This window comes from Bidens hawaiensis, unplaced genomic scaffold (genome assembly GCF_021521415.1).
Source record: "Bidens hawaiensis isolate Kalapana, Puna unplaced genomic scaffold, B.hawaiensis_p1.1 tig00024632_1, whole genome shotgun sequence".
Taxonomy (NCBI): domain Eukaryota; kingdom Viridiplantae; phylum Streptophyta; class Magnoliopsida; order Asterales; family Asteraceae; genus Bidens; species Bidens hawaiensis.
In genome coordinates, this window is record NW_027493893.1 from 310,975 (window position 1) to 317,174 (window position 6,200).

Genomic DNA, 6,200 nt, shown 5'->3' on the forward strand with positions numbered 1-6,200 from the left:
ACATGTTTTCATCAACTAAGAATGAATTGGGCAACTTTTATTACACTTCGTAATATATTGGAGAGGGGTGAAAAGTTGAAGGCGTCTAAGTATCTCCAAGTAGATGAACAAGTGGCAATTTTTCTGTACATTTTGGCACACCATGTGAAGAATTGAGTGGCGAATTTTCAATTTCGTCGATCAGGAGAGACTATAAGCAAACATTTCAATAATGTCTTAATTGCTATTATACAATTGGAGAATAAATTGTTTAAGAAGCCAGAGCCAATATTAGAAACTTCAACAGATGAAAGATGGAAATGGTTCAAGGGATGTTTAGGAGCAATAGATGGGAAACATATAAGTGTACAAGTTCCAGAGGAAGACAAGACGAGATATCGTAATCGAAAAGGGGATATAACAATTAGTGTACTTTCTGCTTGCACACATGACATGCAGTTCATTTACGTATTACCAGGTTGGGAAGGATCTGATGTGGATGGCAGAATACTTCGTAGTGCTATGATCCGAGAGAATGTATTGCAAGTGCCTAAAGGTAACTACTATCTTGTTGATGCTGGGTACATAAATGGAGAGGGATTCCTTGCACCGTTCCGAGGTCAAAGATATCATTTGAATACTTGGGGACGAAGACCAGAAAATCCTGAAGAGTATTTCAACATGAAGCACTCAGCAGCAAGGAATGTCATCGAAAGATGTTTTGGCGTTTTGAAGAAAAGATGGGCTATACTTAGAAGCCCATCTTTCTATTCGATCAAGACACAAAATAAAATTATACTTGCATGTTGTCTTATGCATAACTTTATTAGAAGAGAAATGTTGTATGATCCTCTAGATGATGAGGAATTTATTGACATAAATACTGATCTAGATGACGAAGATATAGGCTCACATGTGGAAAATATTACAACAATTGGGACCTCGAATGAATGGACATCTAGACACAATTAACTTTTTTAGGTCGCTATGTTATTATTTATGTTATTTTGATTATGTTTATTAAATGGATGTTTTTAAGAATAAGATTGAATGATTTAGGTGTTTCTCATCTTATGTTTGTTTTTTCATACAACTTTTAAATATTTTATGTTTGTGTTTTGTGTGAAGATATGGAATTATAGCTTGATTCTGAAAAGGTTCCGGGAAAAAATAAAAAAAATGGAATGAAAATGAAGATGAAAAGCTTGTTGCAGAAATGCTTGATGTGCTTAATTCGTGTTCTATTTACAAATCAGATAATGGGTTTAAGTCTGGCTTCTACAATGCGGTGGAGCAACAACTTGCAATCTTACTTCCTGAAGCTGGCTTAAAAGCAAAGCCATATATAGAGTCACGGATAAAGACAATGAAAGCCGTATGGTCACCCGTGCATGATATGCTAGTATGGAATAACACAAGTGGTTTTGGCTGGGATTACACTAATGGCATGCTCGACGCTCCGCAACCTGTTTGGGAAGCTTATATAAAGGTAATATATAGTTGTATATGATTGTAGCATTCTATAGTAATTCATTTACATTTTATTTTTATATGTTAACTCTAAACATTATATCTCCTTTTTAGGTGCACAGAAAGGCATCGAAATGGAGGGGAAAAAAATTTCCTCACTACTGGGACTTGTGTAACGTATTTGGAAAGGATCGAGTGAATGGAAGAGAAGCTCAAACAACTGCTGATATTCTATCAGACATAAACAGAGAAGAACACGTTATTGGAGATGGATTAGAAGATATAGATGTCGAGCAGCGACTAAACAGCCCTTCATATGCAGCTTCAAGGGAAGAATCAAGTACACAACGAAAGAAAATAGACGCAACAGTTGGGATCCACTAATGAACAGTTTGAAAGAGTCAGCGGAAATAATTGGTGCATAAATTAGGGGGTCTGCGGAAACATTTAATAGAATTTTTGGAATAGAGAGCAATAGAGAGGAACTATGTAACAACCTTTTTGAGGAGATGAACAAAGTTGTGAGTTAGTCACTCATGAGTGTAACAAGGCTGTATGCAGGTTCGTGCATAATGAGGAGTTGATGGTAATATTTTTTAAGGTTGATGAAGAACGTATGCTTGGATGGGTAAGGGACATGCTTGAAGACACGGCTTGAATACAAGGCTGGATGGGTAAGGGAAGGCTATTTTGGATTATTTGGATGACATTTTTTTAATTTTCTGGTTGGAACAGTTTAAGTGATTTCAAGTTTATTTTAATTGAAAACTTTTGATTGTTTTTAAATTTTACTAGTTAATTATATATGTTTTTTTTTCATGATACAAATTTACTATAAATTAAATTTGGATAATGTTGTGAAAACATGTATAGAATAATTACCTGTTTAATTATATATGTTTTTTTTTCATGATACAAATTTACTATTATATATGAAAATTGGACAAAGAAGTGAAAACATGTATAAAATAATAATTTAATAAAACGAGGGTATTTTTGTTAATTGTAATAAAATTTATTCTATCCTTCATTGTTTCATTTACCAAACAACGTAAGGTAATGATTTATTTCATTCTCATATGGTAACCAAACGAGTCAATGGAATGATAATGATCTATTCCATTCCTTCCTCCATTTCATTCCTTCTTAATTCCATTCCTCCATACCAAACAGACCTTTAAACTTTTGATGAACATGCTTATTCATAATAAAAACAAGTTTAAAGTTTCGGAGTACCTTAAACCTATTAATAGATGCATACATGCATCTATTAATAAAATCATATAGACGTCAATAATACTTTTTATAATAATTTTACTCATGATGATAACTCAAATAATAGGTTTGATAAGATAACCTATTAAATTATGCTTCAGATATGAAATTATATCATATTTAAGAATTACGATTATTGATTTAGAGATAAGTATATTAATATATTTACATAATGCATCCTGATAATATTCTTTACACTGCATTTTCCACTCCTCAAGGTCAGTACAAATAGCTTGTAATGTCTTTTGGATTAAAAAATGCACCATAGATTTTTCAAAGAAAAATGGATACTATATTTAAGAATTACGATTTTACCTTTGCTTATATTGATGATATTTTAATATTATCAGATAATATTAATATTCATTTAAAACATCTTGAAATATATATTGATTTATGTATAAAACATGGATTAGATATAATTTCAAATTCAGGATAACCTCATATAAAATTATAAGTTTATATGATTTGAATAACTTAATATACTTAAACTTAAATTTCATAAATAATACTTTTATAATGCAAAAAGAAGAAAATAGTCACGCAAATTACCTTCACGGGGGCTCTAGTCGATATATTTGACGTACATGAATATGATTTTAATAACTTAATATACTTAAACTTGAATTTCATAAATAATAATTTTATACTGCAAAAAGAAGAAATTAGCCAAACTTCAGATTATGAGTTTGATGAAGATTACATTTCAGATGAAGACTTTAATTTTAGTTATATGAATTCACTAATTCCGAACACTATTATGATGATACTGACTGGCAATACCCTTCACCGTAATGAAAAATAATAGTTTTAATAAACTAAAAGAAACATAAAACTCTTTGAAAATAGATAGAGATATAATAGAGTTAAAAAACAATCATATTTTATGGAGATAACATAATTTTTAAATTAGATATGATTATAGATTTATTAGAAGCCACATTCCCAAATAGAAAAAACAAGATAACCTCTAATAGATTTCATAAACCTTTAGTTCAACTTTTACAAAATATGAAAATACCTAAAGAATATAGAAGAAATTAGAAATGAGCTCAGACGACTCTGAAAACGAACTCTATGTATCTCCTGAAATAAAAAATTTAATAACACGAATATGAGATGCCATAATGTTGGTACATGATGTCAGTAGTTCAGTGTCTAGTGTCTGTAATCGAGATAGTTGGATTTGTATTTTGTATTAAGCGAAGTTAGCTTGTTGGTACATGATGTCAGTAGTTCAGTGTCTAGTGTCTGTAATCGAGATAGTTGGATTTGTATTTTGTATTAAGCGAAGTTAGCTCACAAGTTCGCTTATATAGGCGAACTTGTGGAACAAGCGAAGTTAGTGACAACTTCGCCTAAACATGTTAGGCGAAGTTGTCGTCTGTTATATACGGCTAGGTTACGGCTGAATTAGGGGAATCAGTTTATGAGTTGTTCAGAGTTTGTGTAATCGGTGATCAGTGAATCACGTGTTTCCAGTTGCAATACAGCGTGTCTTTGTTTATTGTAACGTGTGTTTGATTGTGTTAACGTGTATCGTCTTCTACGCTCGTATCGTCTTACGTAGGGATTCCGCACCTACGTAGAATGAGATATTCCGTGTAGATCCGGCTGGGAACCTACACATAATAGATTTGAACACTTGGCCCGGGTCGACTTCCAAATCATAATTGCTCTAGTGAATAACTAAAGAAAATAGATAGGTGGGAGAAAGAAACTAATTATAAAAATATCAATTATATAGGTGGGAGTCTAGTTTAATTGTCTAGAGAGAAACCGAAAGGGAGAGTCGTGTGGGACGGCCCGAGGTAGAGCTCACCTCGGGTCGGCCGTGTCTTTGTTTTTGTTCGTTTTGTAACATGGTTTGGTTATGATATAAAAGATCTGCAGATGTGTTTATCCCATTCGTGTGTTTGTTCGTGTATGTGTTTGTGTGTAATTGTGTTCTTCGTCTTCTACACCAATAAACGAGTCTAGGAGGATTCCGCACTCCTAGACCTCGTGCGGATCTCGTATCGATCAGCGACGCCCCACGGGACCTACAAGTGGTAAAATAATTGATGCCTTGAAACAGTTCTTGGCATCTCAGGGGGAGACGGGCTGTAAGGGTGATGAGCTGAGGACGAAGAAGCGTAATGATCGAGACGATGATCCCAATGCATCGAAAGGTGCAGGTGGAGAGTTCCCAAGAATTGAACAAGCTCTTGGGACTTCCACATCTCAGGGGGAGTCAACGAGTGCAGCTGGCGGTTCAGGGGGTGATGATGTGGTGGTTGTGGATGCTGAGGAGGTGTTAGATGATGTTATAGGTGATGAGGATGTGTTACCGATGGAGGAGATAGAGAAGATAGGGGCTGAGATTGTCATTGATAGTGAGATTGAAGAAGGAGAGATTGTGGAGGAGAACGTTGAGCACGAGATTCCGGAAGTTGATAAGGCAGATATGGGTCAAGATATGGGAAGCGATGAGACGGAATGGGAGGAGCAGCCAAGATGGAAAGAAGGCTACGCTCAGTGGTTCGTAAAGACTAAGAAACCGGCGGTCCCTACTATGTTCAAGAAAAGTTACAACATCAGGGGTTATGCTGAATCGAAAAAGGGGATTATATGCTGGTTATATGATGAGCAGTTGAGGCTTTTTGTGATTAAAAGGTATGACGGGGTTCAGTATTTCAAGAGGCTGTTGAGATCGTTGAATACGTTGCCTGAGTGTGAAGTGAAGGACTTAGCCAGGTTGGGGTTGATAAACAGGAGTGATGATAACATGGCTAGGGTCATTGGGAAGATAGTCTGGGAGGAAAGCATAAAGGAGAAAAAGTTCGAGCTGTTGAAACCACAGAAAGGAAAGCTTGTTGAAGACAAAGACAGAGGAATGAGAGCAGATGGCAAGCCTTGGATGATCATGAAGTATAAGCCGATCCGGTGTTTAAAAGAAGTGCCGATGAAACAAATGCCCAAGGATGTGCTCAAAGATCTGAAGTGGTGGTATGTGGATTGTGAAATAGCTGAAGCAGTAATGGAGGATGAAGATGAACAAGAGCTGATGAGAGTTTATGATCCTATGCATCTAGTGAATCTGTCTCAAGCTGATTTGCAGGTGCTGAACGAGAAAAAGATATTTTATATTCCTGCTTGGAAAGAAGAAGCAAAGAAGTATCAAAGAGTTGTTTCGGTTTGTGTACGAGAAGGCGTTCATGCTTGAAGATGAAAGATACAAGATTTTTGGGATTACAAGACACGTGTTTGAAGATAGAGATATGAAGCTACTGCCAAGGGGGAGTCTGTTGGTACATGATGTCAGTAGTTCAGTGTCTAGTGTCTGTAATCGAGATAGTTGGATTTGTATTTTGTATTAAGCGAAGTTAGCTCACAAGTTCGCTTATATAGGCGAACTTGTGGAACAAGCGAAGTTAGTGACAACTTCGCCTAAACATGTTAGGCGAAGTTGTCGTCTGTTATATACGGCTAGGTTA

The 6,200-nt window shown here is 35.4% G+C and overlaps 1 pseudogene; it reads left to right on the forward strand.

The window, feature by feature from the left end:
• Positions 1-1,195: 1,195 nt before the first annotated feature.
• Positions 1,196-2,107, forward strand: LOC143569662 (uncharacterized protein At2g29880-like; annotated as a pseudogene).
• The last annotated feature ends 4,093 nt before the right edge of the window (positions 2,108-6,200 follow it).